Source organism: Canis aureus, chromosome 10 (genome assembly GCF_053574225.1).
Source record: "Canis aureus isolate CA01 chromosome 10, VMU_Caureus_v.1.0, whole genome shotgun sequence".
NCBI classification, from domain to species: domain Eukaryota; kingdom Metazoa; phylum Chordata; class Mammalia; order Carnivora; family Canidae; genus Canis; species Canis aureus.
In genome coordinates, this window is record NC_135620.1 from 25,860,356 (window position 1) to 25,877,200 (window position 16,845).

At 41.9% G+C, this 16,845-nt stretch overlaps 1 long non-coding RNA gene across 2 annotated transcripts; it reads right to left on the bottom strand.

Annotated features, from left to right (window-relative positions):
• Positions 1-5,012: 5,012 nt before the first annotated feature.
• LOC144322145 (uncharacterized) lies at positions 5,013-13,937 on the bottom strand. Of its 2 annotated transcripts, XR_013387720.1 has the most exons (4): positions 13,801-13,931; positions 9,211-9,381; positions 5,726-5,886; positions 5,013-5,369 (listed from the first exon to the last, which is right to left on the bottom strand). It is a non-coding gene; the product is annotated as an uncharacterized LOC144322145 (long non-coding RNA). The 2 variants fall into 2 exon arrangements; XR_013387719.1 differs by lacking the exon at positions 9,211-9,381 and having other exon boundaries at positions 13,801-13,937.
• Between the last annotated feature and the right edge of the window lie 2,908 nt (positions 13,938-16,845).

Sequence of the window (16,845 nt, forward strand, 5' to 3'; positions counted from 1 at the left end):
TTTTTTAAGTAAGACTAATGCTGTAATAATCTAAGTACATGGAGTAAAATTTAATATTTCTTTTTGAGTCTTCACATACAAAATTTGTATGTATGTGTATAATATGCCTCTTGATACTTCAGAGAAAAACAAAAATAGACTTTGATTAGATGACTCAATTTAATTTAACATTTAAGTCAAGCATCATCATTTGGGAAGTTAAGGCAAGCTGGGAAGAGGAGAGGCAGAGGACATCATACAGGTGTGTGTGAAATGGCTTTTGTCTTCTGCCAGCTTATAGGCTATTTTGGGACATAAAACTTGGATGGGATCACAACAATATGAGGATGTGTAGTTTGCAAAGATATTATGTAATTCAGAGGAGAGTAAATATTAATAAATGTTTCATGAAGAAAGTAGAATTTTAGGTGGATCTTGAAAGGAGGGTGAGATTTAGAGAAGTAAAGGGAAGAAAGAAAAATTGAGATTAACTTCAATTTGCGAGCTACATTCTTACCAGAAGAATTGTAGTGTGGCTTATAAGATCAACTGCCAAGCCTTCTGTGCCTTACTTAGTTTTCTCCTTGGTAAAATGAGATAACAAAAGTAGAACCAGCTTCATGGGGTTATTATGAAGAGAAAGTCAAATTCTCTATCTCCATCGTTTAGAATAAGGAGCTAAAGACAGCAAAGGTTCATTCAGTGTTTACTACCTGTACCTCTGATATGCAGCGTGAAGTGTATAGGGTTACATGAGGCTTTGCAGAAGTTTTGGTCATTCTTGTTTGCACTGAGGAGAACTGTGACATTCAGTTTGATGAGGCATGTGGATGTGGAGGGGATTGCTACCAGATGAACAGGGTGGAAATCACAGTCAGAGTATCCAGCCATTTCCCAGAACCTGTGGCAGGGTGTTTTACTACCACTTACTTCTTTCTCTTGATGAGCTTGGAACTCAAATATTCTTCAACTTGTCCTGAATTCTCTTAGCTTAAAAGCAGTGTCATTCATTCATTCTTTATTTATTTATATTTTTATTTAAATTCAATTTACCAACATACAGTCCAGCATTTGTTTCACATGCAGTTTTCAGTAATTGGTCAGTTGCGTATAACACTCAGTGCTCATCACATCCTGTGCCCACCCATTTGCCCCATGCCCCGACCCATTGGAGGGTATTAAACCATGTCTTTTCGAATTTAGACTTTAGGCTCATCCCAACTGAATATCTTGATGTGCTGGCTTCTTAAGCTTTTGAACCATAGGAGAGTAGCTGGGCTCCAGCTCCCTGCATACTCTGACCTGAGAAACCTGAGTGGGTCATTTGTCAGGACTGTCTCCAGTCCCTCCTCCGGTGTCATCCGTCATCCCTAGCTGTATCCACGTATCCTTCTGAGTCTCATGGCTGCCCATGTTTCTCTTTCTGACCAGCTTTCATTCAGATGTGTGAATTAAAACAATAAACCTTGCTGTTCCCATTTTCCTATTGCAGAAACATTTTTGAGTCAAGGGTGACTCAAAAAGCTCACAATTACTTCTACAAGAGCAGCCCAGAAAAATCAGTTCCTTCTGAGAGAAATATACTTGAGTGCAGTCACCTATAATGTGAACAAGGAAACGTTTCTTTAACAAGAAAAAATAATAATTAAAAGGAGTGTTTGTGGGGGGTGTGTTCTGATCAGTGAAGAGAGTGGAAAGGACTTCATAGGTGACAGGTTCTGTCAAGAAAATGTCTCAAAATGGGCTTCTTATCAAAGAATTGTAGCCTCAATTTGAAAGCAAGAGTTGCATTGCTTTTTTTTTTTATTGCCTTTACCTCCCTTAAGCCTGTTTTAAGCCATTTCTGCTGTAGAACATTATAAAGAAAATTAATATAAAATAAGCCACATGTAGCTTCTCTAGAAAACACCCCAGAACTTTGCAGCACCCCAGAAGCTTCTGACAGCCTCCACCCATTCCCATCTCCACTTTTGTGACTTTTATAGTAATCAATTCCTTCCTTTACTATCAAAATTTTATTCCCTAAGTATAAATCTCTCAGCACTCTAGCTCATTTCTGTGTTCAAAATTAAAAAAAGTTGAATCGCATGATATGTGTTCTTTATGTCTGGCTTCCTGAGCACAGCTTTCACTCTTGTTGTGTGTAACTGTATTCATTTCTTTACATTGCTGTATGGCACTCCATTGTGTGTATGTATCCCAATTATGTATTCCCTACATCTGTTGATAGACTTTTGGATTATTTGCAGTTTAGGATTAATACAAATCATGCTGCTGTGAGTATTCTTGTGCATTTCTTCTGATGCACATGTGCACACATATTTCTTGGCTCAATACCCAGGAGTAGAATTGCTGGATCACAGAATATGCAAATCTTCAATTTCAGTAAACAATGCCAACAGTTTTCCAAAGTGTTTGTCCTAATTTACACTTTCACCAACAGTATTTGACAGTTTTCTTCTTTACTTTTAAGAGAGGAAAGAAGGCTTTTCAGTATGCTAAAATCTCCTTATCTACATGAAATCCATACATTTGGCCAGTGCAGAAACAGAGTGAATTTCAGGGGGAGACTAAGTTCCTACAGATGGTCTGAATGCTGTGCTCAGTAAGTGCTCTTGCTCTGGACTGTGACAAACCTGAGTTCAAATCTTGGCTCTGCCATTTATTTGCTGTGTTACATTAGGCAAGGCATTTAACATTTTAAATTCCAGTTTCTTACCTGTCAAATGGATGAAAATGGTATGTAGTTTGCAGGATTGTGTTGATTTAATGACGTAATACATTTAAAGTGCCTAGCATTTTGTCTGGCATATAGAAAACCTGAATATAACAGTTATTATTACATTACGTTATTACTGCACTACTGCTTGCACTCAGGATTTCCTTCTGACCACAGAGTAGTGAGAAACATTAGGAAGCAGAAAGTTAGACTCAACCATCTGTATTTGTACATAGTCCAATAATGTCCACCCTCAGGGAACAGTCTCAGAAAAGGAGAGTTGAGATATTTATAAGGCGGGGCTTAGTTTTGTTTAAGTGGCATCAGCTGGGTGAGTAGACGTTTGTCAAGAGATGACCTCCCAGGTTACCCTGACCATTCCACATCTCTTCACACCTCAAAGACAGAGTAGTTGGAACCTTGAACTCTCCAGTATCTGGCCAGGGAGCTTGAGTGCTCTGGTGCTCTCATGCCAAGCACAGCCACCTGGTGTGCTCCCGACTTCTGAGACCACAGCTGCGGGAGCAGCGTGGCAGCCACATCCAGTTGGGCCTGCGTTCTCTGCCACTCTGGGATGCAGCTGCCAGGAGCTGCTCCCAGAGCACTGTGCTGGCTGGCAGCCAGAAACACTGAGAAACAAGAGTCATAGAATCCAGGACAGAGGGTAGAAATGATCATAAAATATCCTACAGTGAGTGAACAGGAAGGCCGCCAGTGTTATTCTGTGCTCAGGTTGAATGATCCCACAGCAGCTTCTCTGCAGCACCGGCTCCTTTGTCCACCCTTCTGTGAAGATGCCCAGTAGGCATCAGGGAGATGGCATATTCACAGGGCTTTGACAGTCCTCTGCGTGGAAGACTCATCCCAGTTCTGTGGTATGGGGCCCAGATTGGAGCTCCTCAAAGAAGGATGAATGTGACACCGCTAAGGGGCAAGGTCAGAAGTGAGTCAGGTTCTTGGTCTGAAAGGAGATGTCCAGTCATGATCTTGATGGGGGGAGGAAATTCGAGGTAGATTACGGGGTCTGACTTTGGGGATCTGATTAAATTGATCCACTTACTCAATGACATCATTACCCTTCTGAGGTCAAGCTCCCATTCCTGACTTATTTGTTTTATTTTTATTTATTCATTTTTTTTTCTGACTTCCTTGTTTTAGAGTAGAGATGTCCTAGGAAGGACTCCAAGAGCCTGCTGGATAGGGAACTTGAGTCTAAGTCAGCCGAAAACCTGAATGAGAATACAAACACATGTATAGGCATGTGCATGCATGCATACACACATACGTGCACACACTCAGTGACACTGAAGAAACTAAATAGGGTCTTGTATCCGAGATCCTATTCTAGTAAATCTTGGAGTCATTCAAGGCTACTCATTCTTTTCATGCTGTGTATCAGGTTTTTCTACTCTTTGTCACTTGTCTCTTTGAAATGTGCTTCTACTGTATTTCACCTTCTTCTTACTTTAAATCCTATCTTTATTCCTTTCTTATTGCAAAGATCTCCCACTTCAATCAGTCCTTCATAGATTTGTCAGTTTAATGTTATTAAAACAATACTTTTATCATTTCATGATGGAACTCTTTTAAAAAAGGTTCCCATTGACCTATGCAACATTCCTCAGCCTGCAACCTAAGGTCCTGTAGAGTCCATGAATTTTTGTCCCCATTTCCCACTATTTCTCAATGAATTCTCTGTCATAGTCAAATCAGGGGGAGTCACTGTCCCTGTAACCAGCTATACCCTCTGTTCTTCCATGGCTAACTCCCCAATACAATTCACTCACTTTCCCTTTCCTGTCAAGCTCAGTATTGCCTAAGTGTGGTATGTGTATCTCTAGTGTCACACAATTAGGTGGGAGATCAAACTTTTAAAAAATTAACTAGGTACAGTTTTAATACATATGTATCAGGGAATAAAACAATTATCACATCACATCCACAACTTTCTGGACACGTTTTCCAGGATGGACTAGAGCAATTCTGCTGCAGGGTCTCCAGACTGTACAGTCACGGGTGGCTCATATTACCATGATATAAAGGGGGTAGTTGGATATCCTTGGCCAGACTGGTCCAGGAAGGGGCACGGGGTTCAATTCAGTCCAGTGAGGAGAGGTCTGTCAGGGACTTTGAGAGCAGTTTCTTCAGTCCAAAGAGCCGGCCAACAGAAATGGCAGCCTCCCCTCTCTCTCTGACTGAGGAGGGAGAGGCTGCAGAGAAGATTGAAACTACCATAGGTGTGTGGGTACCTTAAGGGAAGGCAGCCTGAGGTCAAAGTCAGGCTCCACTGAGGACAAAGATCGAGAGAAGAGAGGTCTCTTAAACATTTAATTGGTTCTAATTGGACTTTTAATGTATTTCCTTACTGGTCAAGCCAGTTTGTGTTGGTGCCTCTGCCGCTTGTTTCCAGAGCATGCTGATGGATTATTCACCATCTATGATACAGATTGCTAAGGTGGATCCACGCTTCCTCAATTTTTGTGTTTTATTGGCCATAGTAGAAAAATGGCAGTAATTGTAACATACTGCCATAAATGGATAATATTACTCATAATCAGAGGCAAGGGGCCCTGGAACCTTTGGCAGCATCAGCTCTACAGAGTTGAGGAATCAGTATCTCAGGAACTTGTAATCCATTTGCATCAAGTGTAACAATCCAGAAGTTGGGACTCTGGAAGAAGAAGAGAGAGGAACACATTTTGGAAGGATTTTCTAGGCTGAAAGTGACCCAGGTCCCTTCCACTCACTTTCTACTGGCCAGAACTTCGTCGTAGGACCTGATTTGCTCTATGGTTCTTTCTTTACACCACTGCATGGAAATTTCATTTCTAGAATCTGTTATTCATTTAGCAAATGAAATATAACATTAGAGTTAGGATTTTGCTCTTGGTTTTTCTCTTGCCTTAGACCTATTAGCAGTGGTTAACAATCAAACCTTTACAATGTCAAGGTGAACCCATTTTGAACCTATGAGTACTAGTGATGGCTAGTATTTAAATGGTTACATTGAAAGTTAAATCTACTGACCACTGTGCTCTGGCAAGCTCTATGGAAAGGTAGGTGCACACCAGCACAACTTCTATCTTGTCCTGAAGTTCTTGGACTTTCAGATAGAAAGGTTTTGAACATGGGTTACAAATCAAATCTCCTCACCCACAGCATGGCACTCTTTCCCAATCAATCAGCCTCTGCAAAATAATGAAAATATGCATGCTTGGGGCAAGCCATAAGCTTCATTCATTTAGAAGGTGCTGGTGAGGAAGAAGATGAAAAATTGAGTAAGGCACACGTGAGCAAAATGTATCGTCTTTTTCAGCTCCAGAAATAATGTGCTGGCTTTGAATGAGTTTAGCATTCCTAGAGAATAGAATATTTAAAGAAACCCCATATATCACATTTTTTAACATAACCATGGTGTGGAAACAACCTTTGTGTCCATCAACAGATGAATGGGTAAAGAAAATATGGTGTCTACATACAATGGATAATATGTGGCATTAAAAACGAAGGAAATTCTGCTAAATGTGTTACTGTGGATGAACCTGGAGTTATGCTCGTGGGAAAAAAAGCCAGCCACAGAGGACAAATACAGCATGATGAGTACTTATAATGGTCAAACTCATAGAAACTGAGAATAAAGTGATCAGGTTTTCAGGGGCTGGAGTTAAGGGAAATGGGATATTGTTCAGCTGTCACTTGTGCCGGATGAACCTGCTGTGTGATACCATGCTTATAGTTAACAACACTGTGCTGTGTACTTATCCACTTAGAGGGTAGTTCTCACGTTAAGTGTTCTTACTGCAAAACAAAAACAAGGGGGACAGTTGGTGATGTTTATTACCTTGACTGTGGTGACAGTTTCATGAATGAATACAAAGCTCTGAACTCATCAAATTGTATGCATTATATAAGCTCAAAAAGGTTTTGTATAACACTGTTACCTCAATAAAGCTGTTTTTGAAAAAGAAATACCATTTAGGATTCTGTTTGCACAGAAACAGTTTTTGAAATATGCACGATTGCTCTTTATAAACCAGAGAATTTTTACATTTAGCTTGTTCTGTATGTAGTTGACACATAGAAAAGTCTGACCAGAGCAGGTCACGGGTCTTAAAGGAAGTGAATGTGGGATCATTTAGGAACCGAGACACTACTCATGCTGGGTTCTAGAAGCTCCTCCCAGCACACCAGTCAATGAAGAAGACGAGAGAGGAACATGTTGGAAGGAGATTCTAGGCTGAAAGTGGCCCAGGTCCCTTCCACTCACTTTCTACTGGCCAGAACTTCATCGTAGGACCTGATTTGCTTTTTGCCATTTGTTAGGCCAAGGAAGTAAAGAGCTCATGGATTTTGGTGACCACCAGCTTTCTCCACACAGTTCTAACTCTGTAAATGGCAGCCACACAGTTAACCAAATTAACAGATTATACCTCCTCTAGCAAGGCACTGTGCCCACTAGGCAGAGCCATCATGTCTGTTTATGGTGAGAATGCTCTAGAGACCATGGCATCCTGTTTGTGGCTCCCAGAACACAGGGGCAAAATCTTCAGGCAGCTTCCACTTTGGAGAAGCTGGCCTCACAGGTGATACAGCCCTTGAGTCTGTGGCCTGGGTAACACTTTTCCAACAATAGAAGTTGTTAGGTTTCAGGGATGGGCCTGAACGTTACGAGAACCCCAATGATTTTCAGAGTATGAAACAGAAGGAGTAATGTCTCTGGCATTTTCCTAAAAACTCCCAAGATAATAGGCTCTGGACAGACAGACTGCATGTGCCCAGTTTGAAGCTTTCCTGAACAAACTGTGCTTCTGTTTTCTTTCAAAGTACTTTTGTCTCAAAGTGTATTTCCTTTTGCTGCTGGGAAATAGAAATGTGAGGAAGAAATGATAACAGGTTTGCAAAGAAAACTCAAGGCAGGCAGCAGTTGTTGACACAGATGGAGGCTGTGGTGGCCTGAGAATGCATCTTACCACTCTTGTACTTCACAGAGCATAATTGAGGCCCCAGTGCTACTCTTTGGACATGGGCTTGGTTTTGCACCAAGGCCACACTTCCCCTGAGCAGCTGCCTGCTTCTGACAGCCACCTGTGGCAACTCCCTGGTGGGTTTGCTGGGCTTTCCTTTGACTTTGTGGCAGTTGCAGACACTGCTACCTGACTTTCTCTCCTCTCTCTCACCTGTGTCTGACTCACATCACCATCTGTTGGATCTCCCAGCTTATCCTGGTTTCCTCCTTATTCCCTTTTCCTAAGACTCTGCACGTGCCTCTTGGCATCTTCTTGGAAGACCCAGACTGACATGAAAGCTCTTGCTTCATATTAGCTTATTGACTATCCACCTAACAAAAAATATGCATACCATGCGTTTCCATGAAAGTCAATTCTAGTAAATCATTAAAACTCCTATGAATTAAGAGAAGGAACTGAGTAACCAAGAACTTGTGAAGGGGTATGTCTGAGAAATCATGAGGTTTGGTACACTATTAAGTGGTATTTGGTTAGGGAATCAGGGAGTGTGACATCTATCTCTCGAGATCCTTGAGAGAAGAATACATACAGGAAACAAGTAGGTAATTATGTGCCACTTTAATATTTATTATGTTTATTATTGGCTGGTTCAAACTCAGTAAAGAGCTATATAGTAGGCTAGGTTGCACTAGGCTTAAGCATCCAACCTAGCCTATGGGCCTCCAGATTTCCAGAATCTGTCTCCCCTCCAGCCAGACCCATGGGGCGGGCAGCAGACAAGGAAGCAAGAGTAACTAAGCCCATGTGTTTGAAGAAAAGAGAGAGCAAAATGGCCAAGTCACCTCCCACATGAGCATGGACTCTGCTTACTTCACCACATAAGCCACTAGAAGAGGAGGAAGAAAAGAGGGCAACCTGGAAATTCACACTGACCCCACTGTCTAGTGAACATGGCTCAGAGTCTTGGAAACCAATCCAATTCCAATTACTATTTCCTCTTCTCAGGTGAAGTGAAGAGGAGAATAGGGAGGGGCAGATAGACTTTCTCTCCTCAGGGAATATACTTAGATCCTTACTGAGATATGCATCAGTCAGCTCAGACCTGTGTGTGTATGTGTGTGTGTAAGGGGTTTATGGGAGGCAGTCTCTTCCTTTGAGGAGATGAAAATTGAATTGGGAGATCAAACACATACATAGAAATAAGATAACAATTCTGTGCCCGTCTCCGTTGTTCTGACCAGTAGGACATTTGGGAATAGTGTGGGCCAGGCTCACCAGCCTGAACTTCCAAGAAGAGTCAGGCCTGAGCCAGACTCTGTTAATTACACCAGGGTCAGAGAGAGGGAAGGAGAGGCTGTGGCATTTGAAAAAGGTTCAAATCCTCATTCCACATCTTGTGAGGCTTAGCAGGTTCCTAAATCTTTCTGAGCCTCAATTTCCTCATCTATAAAATAGAAATAATAATCTTATGTGACAGGCTGTTGCAAAGATGAAGTGAGATAAAACATGGAAAGTGCACAGCCTTTGTGGTAGATGGCCACTTACTGCGATAGGTGGAGGCAAGGACCCTTTCCAGCAGGGAGCAGTAGCAGGAGCAGAGGTGTATGTGGGAGACCGGGAGAAGACCAGTTGGCCAGAGAGAAGAATGCACTCTATAAGATGGTGGGGGGTCAGGCTGGCTGATGTGATGGACCTAGGTAAAACAGCTGTGGAAGACTGGCGAAGAGTCCAAGTTGATGCAGAAAGAAATAAGGAGAGAGAAGTTTTCCAGTAATGAGTGGCAGTTGGGGGGCGGGGGGAATTGAGTGTTTAAGTACTTTAATCTCTAGGAAGGTAAAAGAGTAAAAGGGTTCGGCTGGACTAGTTTGTCAGAAATGAGGCTGTGTTCTTCCCCCACCCCCCAACCCCCCAGGATGGAAGGTCCTACAGCATGGAAGAGAAGATTGCATTTTTTCATCTCAAACAGTCCCGAATGCTATCAGAGAAACTTGTGGAAAGCCAAGTGGAAAGTTTGCTGTTGTAGTACCAATTGCTTGCACAGTTGTGTTAATATCCCATAGCTGCAGCCACATTTGCAAATAAGATATGTAAGAAAGTTAAAAAAAAAAGATATGTAAGAAAGTTAAATGCAGAATGACAGTGTGGAGTCTTACTGAAAAAGTTACTTCTCAAAAATGTACAATTTACATTTTTTTGATCAATCCCAACACACCTGGATAAAAGGCACTTTGGCCTCTACTTCGTATCCCGCCCTAATTACAAAATGACTAATCTATTTACTGAGCTGTTCAGTCTTTCCCATATTCCCATCTTCTCCCTGCCTGTTGAGTCCAATACACATCCAAGCTTGTTTGGTTCTTGGACCTACATGGATGTGATTTTTTTTATGTCATTTTCACATTAAATTAAACATTCCTGGTCCTGGGGCACCTGGAGGATCAGTCAGTTAAGCATCTGACTTCAGCTCAGGTCATGATCTCAGGGTCCTGGGATTGAGCCCTGGTGTCTAGAGGGCTCCCTGCTCAGGAGGGAGTCTGCTTCTTCCTCTCCCTCTGCACCTCCCCTTGCTCATGTACTCTCTCACTCTCTATCTCAAATAAATAAATAAAATCTTTTAAAATAATACTCCTGGACTTTACAGACTTTATCCTCCATTGATTTAATCTTGACCTTTTTCCATAGTCAACATGCATACTTATCTGTTTTTATTAAGATATTTTGTTCTGCCTTGGAAAATAAAAACTGCATGTGATGTAGCCCATTGAGATTTTAATCACAGTAAAAGTGACAGCAGGATTAAAGACTCACAGCTTGATTTAAACATCCTTGTGAATAAATACCCCCTTCCTCCCCTATTCATTCCAGCCCCATGTTGTTTTACTAAGCATTAGTTTGCTGTTGCCTTGGTTCTGGTCTGTTGGAGACACTAAAATCTTTAAGCCTTATGGCTTCTCTGCTTTCCAATATATTCTGGCTTAGTCCAATTCTAAGCCAACTTCAAGGCTGTTTTTGTGGCTAAACTTTAGAGTCAGATTGTTTTCCTGCCTCTCCCAGGCTAGTGCCCCATCATTGCTCCCCGTTCTGCAACCAAGGATGCTCCTGAGCCAAGGGAGAAGCAGAGGTGGCTGGTGGATTTGATATTCATGGATGCTCATGGATGGCTTAGCAGAGATGTCGAGACTGATATAGAGTACCATATGAAGAGCGTTATCAGGGTCCAACTGCAGCATGCATCAGAGTGGTTTAGGGATAACCATGCATCAGTATTGCTTATGATCTGTTTTTCTAGTGCTGATGAGGAAGGAAAGACTGTACGTGATGGAGCTTTGTGGTTGCTCTGAGGAAAGGAGTATGGACTTGATCTGGTTGCTAACTGAATTCAAGGCAGCCTCTCTGAGCTACCGCACAAATTTAGTAAAGGCCTTTCCACCACCTCAGAAGCCCCTGATGGAGAAAATCCATGCCCAGAAGCAGCTGTGTGCTAGGAGAGGAAGAGAAATACAGAGAAAACAGAAGGCCATGGAAATAAGAATAATCAGGGAGAAAAAGGAACAAAGGATTCATATTATAGAGAAGGGCAAGGAAGGGACATTCATTGATGTCCACAGCTACAGCCTTGACATGTCTGGTGTCCTAAATTGAATGGCCATGAGGACCTGTGCCCTGGATTTTCTGGGAAATTTTCCATTTCAAATCACTGTTCTTGTTGTCATACTGTGGATCTTAAATTTAGGTTCAGGAAAATGGCTATTGGAAGGAAAATAAAATGAAAATAAATGCCCTACAAGTAACATGGACCCTGCAGACATATTTGACAATCAACTTCTGGCCCCCATGAGCATATTGAAGGGAACCTGTTATTCAGAGTGAATGAGTTATGTATCTTACAATAGACAATATTAGCTCTGGTGATTGCTTCTCTGAATTAATTATAGTTGGCAGGGATTTCTTGGAACTAACTTGTGCTGTATTCATATTTTGTTTTTCTCAGGGACTGTGTGTGTGAGCCTTATTTAGTTTACATTTCTAAAATGCTTTTAAAGTTTTAGAAGTCAGACCTCTAGGAGGAGAGGACAATGTTATTTAGCCACTGGCACTTTTGGTTCTAATTTTAATCCGGTAGATGGCATTTAAGGAATAACACTTTTTTAAAATTAGAGAATGAGTAAATGTTCATTGTAGAACATTTTCAACATACAGAAAAGCATAAAGGAAAAAACTCAGTATTCAATAGTCTACTCAGGAATAATAACTGCTCACATTTTGGATTTTTATTTGTGACCATCTAGCCTTTTCTCCACATGGTGTGTGACTGAGTAGTGTGTGTATATGTGTGTGTCTGTGTGTCTGTGCATACTTCTTCCACAGCTATAAAAGCTGGGCTCACAACTTATATACTACTATTCTGTGGGCTGTTTTTTCACTTAGAATTGCTGTGATTTTTTTTTTAAAGATTTATTTATTTATTTATTCAGAGAGAGCGAAAGAGAGGCAGAGACACAGGCTCCATGCAGGGAGCCCGACGTGGGACTCGATCCCAGGTCTCCAGGATCACACCCCACACCCCGGGCTGCAGGCAGCACTAAACCACTGCGCCACCAGGGCTGCCCGAATTGTTGTGATTTTATTTCCACATCGTTAGCTTTGTTTCTACAGTGTATTTTTAATAGCCGCATTTTATTTTTTCATATAGTAATACTATAATTGATTGAAATGATTTTCTGTTATTTGACATTAGGTAATTCCCAGATTTTTGTTTAAAAGAAATACTGATATTTTTGGGACGCCTGGGTGGTTCAGCGGTTGAGTGTCTGCCTTTGGCTCAAGGCGTGATACTGGAGTCCTGGGATCGAGTCCCACATTGGGCTCCCTGCATGGAGCCTGCTTCTCCCTCTGCCTATGTCTCTTCCTCTCTCTGTGTGTTTCTCATGAATAAATAAGTAAAGTCTTTTAAAAAATGCTGATATTTTAAATATCAGTTTATTAGTTTGAGGTCACAACAACAATGATTTCCTTAAGAGAAAAGTTTATTAGTTTGAGGTCACAACAACAATGATTTCCTTAAGAGAAAATGCTTCTAATTGGACTCTCTGCGTCCTGAGCATTTTAGGGGCTTCTAATATGTATTATCTAATTACCCTCCAGAGAGAGAACCCAACTTGAGTTTCAATCTTGGGAGCAGTGTGAATAGTTACTGTCACTACAGTGGGTATTGCCCATTGGTACATTTTCATGATTGTATCGAAATCATAGTCATTTAGGCATAGTGCAGGATTATAAAATATTAACAGCTATACACTGGGCCCTTCCTAAGGCCAGATCCTATGCTGAGCATTATACACAGAAATATCTCTCTTAAAATTCCCAACCATCTTTGGAGATGATGTTCTTAATATCTGTATGTTTTAAAGATAAGAAGAATTATGGATCTGGGTGGCTCAGTTGATTAAGTCTCCAACTCTTGATTTGGGCTCAGTTCATGATACCAGTGTTGTGACATGGAGCCCCATGTTGGGCTCTGTGCTGGATATGGAGCCTGCTTGGGATTCTCTCTCTCCCTCTTCTCCCTAAAATCAATAAATAAAAAAGAAAGGAAGGGCGATTGGTGAAGTAACTTCACCACAGCTCATAAGTGGAAACTTATGTATAGACTCCCACAGCTCATAAATGGAAAATTTGAAACTAGATTTGTCTCATTTCAAAGCTTGAGTTTTTACTAAATTAGCCTGCTTCAGTGGTAGATAAATCCTAGGACTTTAAGTTTGCAGATGCTACATAAACTTTCTTAGGTTGGTTCCCCAGAAAGGGACTCTGAGACTTGGGAGATTTGCATGCAGGAGGATTGCTGGGCAGTGCTCTTGGGCACAGCCCCTGTGAGTACAGGGCAGGGGCAGGGAAGCAGAGTGGGCAGAGGGAGAAGGTGAATAGCAAAAGAGCTGTGACAGAGTTCTCAGTTGATGTCAATGTGAGTTGGAACCAGAGTGGTGGTGGAGTGGATGTTTCTGAGTGTTCAGAGTTGAGGTGAGAAGACCAGAGCTCTGTATCACTGAATCTAGGTCTACCCACATGGTGGCTTAACCTGATGGGAGGTAGCTCCATTTGCCCAAAGTCAGTTCCCTTCTGGGAAAAGTGTACCTTTCCAGGGAGTTTTGCCTCTTTTTCTAGGACTAGTTGGGGAAGGTGAATGTCACAGGTCTGTCTTCAGCTTCAGAACACTGGAGGTGGGGCTGGGGGGGGCGGAGAACAGAGGCTGTGGCCAAAGGGAGCCCAACAGGTCATTGTGCAATAGCCAGTGATGTCACAGAGGGCCTTGTAGAAGACAATTTTTAGTGTCCTGTGCCAGTGTGCCCCTTTTTGCTTCAGGAATCACCTCATCTCCATTTTAAGTCTGTGTGTGTCCATGAGGCCAGCCCTTTCCTCAGCCCTAGGCTAACCCTTTCCTCAACCCATGACTGGGTGCTTCCATCTTCCAGTGACTGGTTAAACAATAAACACGTGACTTTTCTCAGTTAATGACATTCAGGTCTGAGGCCTTGGGTGAAATTGGGGGAAGGAGACTTTTTTCCCAGAAGAGTTACTCCAGCCTGGTCTTGGCTTCTACTTGGAGATAAGTCACTGGTAGAAAATGAGGGAAAAGACACACAGAGGTGGAAAGAGACAGAAACAAAGAGAAAGAGAGGGAGAATGACTTCAGTGGCATGGCTTTAGTACTTGAAATCAGACAAGCCTGAGGTTATGCCTTCCTTATCACCGTTCTTCAGGCTTTTCAATTACCTGAGCAAATAATTTCCTTTTTCTCCCTCTTAAGAATGTTTTACTTGGGTTCTGGCCTTTGCTTTTGACAGAGTTTTGATGACAACATAGATATCTGAAGAGCCCAGAACCCAGATAACAGGGCTTCTTGGCCACCAGCAGCAGTTGAGAAGGGTCTAAATATTCCTGAGTACTGTAGAAGTCCACCCTGAGGGCCAGAGAGGGGCCAAGACTAACCCAGGGTCACACAGATGCTGGGAAATACAGAGGACACACCTCTACAAATGCACAGAAGGGGCTGCATGTATAATAACCTCAAAAAATATGCAGTAAATGATATTGGTATTGATTGCTGGTGAGGTGAGATGGACTCCGTGCTGTGCTGTGAAAGATACAGAGATGAGTGAGTCAGTCAGCAACTCTGGCCTTGGGGAGCTGCTGTCCAAGATTTTTCTTCGACTTTGTATACTTGAGGTAGAATTTTTTTTTTTATTGGAGTTCAATTTGCCCATATATAGCATAACACCCAGTGCTCATCCCACCAAGTGCCTCCCTCAGTGCCTGTCACCCAGTCACCTCAACCCCCCACCCACCTCCCTTTCCACTACCTCTTGTTCATTTCCCAGAGTTAGGTGTCTCTTGTGTTTTGTCACCCTCACTGATATTTTCACTCATTTTCTCTCCTTTCGCCTTTATTCTCTTTCACTATTTTTTATATTCCCCAAATGAATGAAACCATATAATGTTTGTCCTTCTCTGATTGACTTATGTCACTCAGCATAATACCATCCAATTCTATCCATGTCGAAGCAAATGGTGGGTATTTGTTGTTTCTAATGGCTGAGTAATATTCCATTGTATACATAGACCACATCTTCTTTATCCATTCATCTTTCGATGGACACCGAGGCTCCTTCCACAGTTTGGCTATTGTGGACATTGCTGCTATGAACATTGGGGTGTAGGTGTCCCGGCGTTTCACTGCATCTGTATCTTTGGGGTAAATCCCCAGCAGTGCAATTGTTGGGTCTCATAGGGCAGTTCTATTTTTAACTCTGAGGAACCTCCACACAGATTTCCAGAGTGGCTGCACCAGTTCACATTCCCACCAACAGTGCAGGAGGGTTCCCCTTTCTCCACATCCTCTTCAACATTTGTTGTTTCCTGTCTTCTTAATTTTCCCCATTCTCACTGGTGTGAGGTGGTATCTCATTGTGGTTTGATTTGTATTTCCCTGATGTCCAGTGATGTGGAGCATTTTCTCATGTATTTGTTGGCCATGTCTATGTCTTCCTCTGTGAGATTTCTGTTCATGTCTTTTGCCCATTTCATGGTTGGATTGTTTGTGTCTTTGCTGTTGAGTTTAATAAGTTCTTTATAGATCTTGGATACTAGCCCTTTATCTGCTATGTCATTTGCAAATATCTTCTCCCATTCTGTAGGTTGTTACTTGAGGTAGAATTGATACAATTCAAGTGTGATGGAATGGAGGAGAGGAAAGGGATGATGGAATCAATAATGACTTTAGCCAAAATAATTGATTAAGGTGAAGAGAAGAGAAGCTGATGAACATAATTCAGTTAACTGAGGTTTACTCCTGAGGAAGAGTTGTGGCCCCTGCCATCCTTCCCCTCCCTCTCCCCTACCTTTCACTCTCTTTTTTTTTTAAGATTTTATTTATGAGAGAGAGAGAGAGAGAGAGAGAGAGAGAGAGAGAGAGAAGAGGTAGATACACAGGCAGAGGGAGAAGCAGGCTCCATGCAGGGAACCTGACGCGGGACTCGATCCCGGGTCTCCAGGATCACACCCCGGGCTGAAGGTGGTGCTAAACCACTGGGCCACCAGGGCTGCCCCCTTTCAGTCTTTAATACCAGAGTAAATATTCATGAAGTTGGAGAGGCTGGGATTAGAAGTGCAACATGTGACAGTGGAATGACAGTGTCAGAAAGTCATCCCTGTTTTATATTCCAGGAGTAAAATAAAATCCCCATATTTTTCCTGATGCAAAATTATTTATATTTATCTACTCTTCCATCCCTTCCATTTTAAGTGGAAGAAATAATGTTTCAGAGACTCTTTTCCTTAATATAAAGCTCCTTGTTTGCCAGACCCTCTCTCTTCTCCTCTCCATTTTCTCTGTTGAATCTTATTAAACGCCAAAAGTTGATAAGAAATTAAAATAAAATGTACAAGTTGTGTCTAAATAAACTTAAATGTTGTGTTCATTTTTCCTCATTTCCTAAATTGTCTAATTTTATCAGACAATGACCTCAATCTAGCCTAGAATAATAAAGGCAATTATCAGCTACTCTGCTGTATGAATAAGCCCTAGTTTTACTTTGCCAAGCATCCCATTAAGTATTTGCTGGATTCTTCCATTTTCCTTCTTTATGTCAGAATAAAGGCAAGCCAAGTCGCTGCACTGCT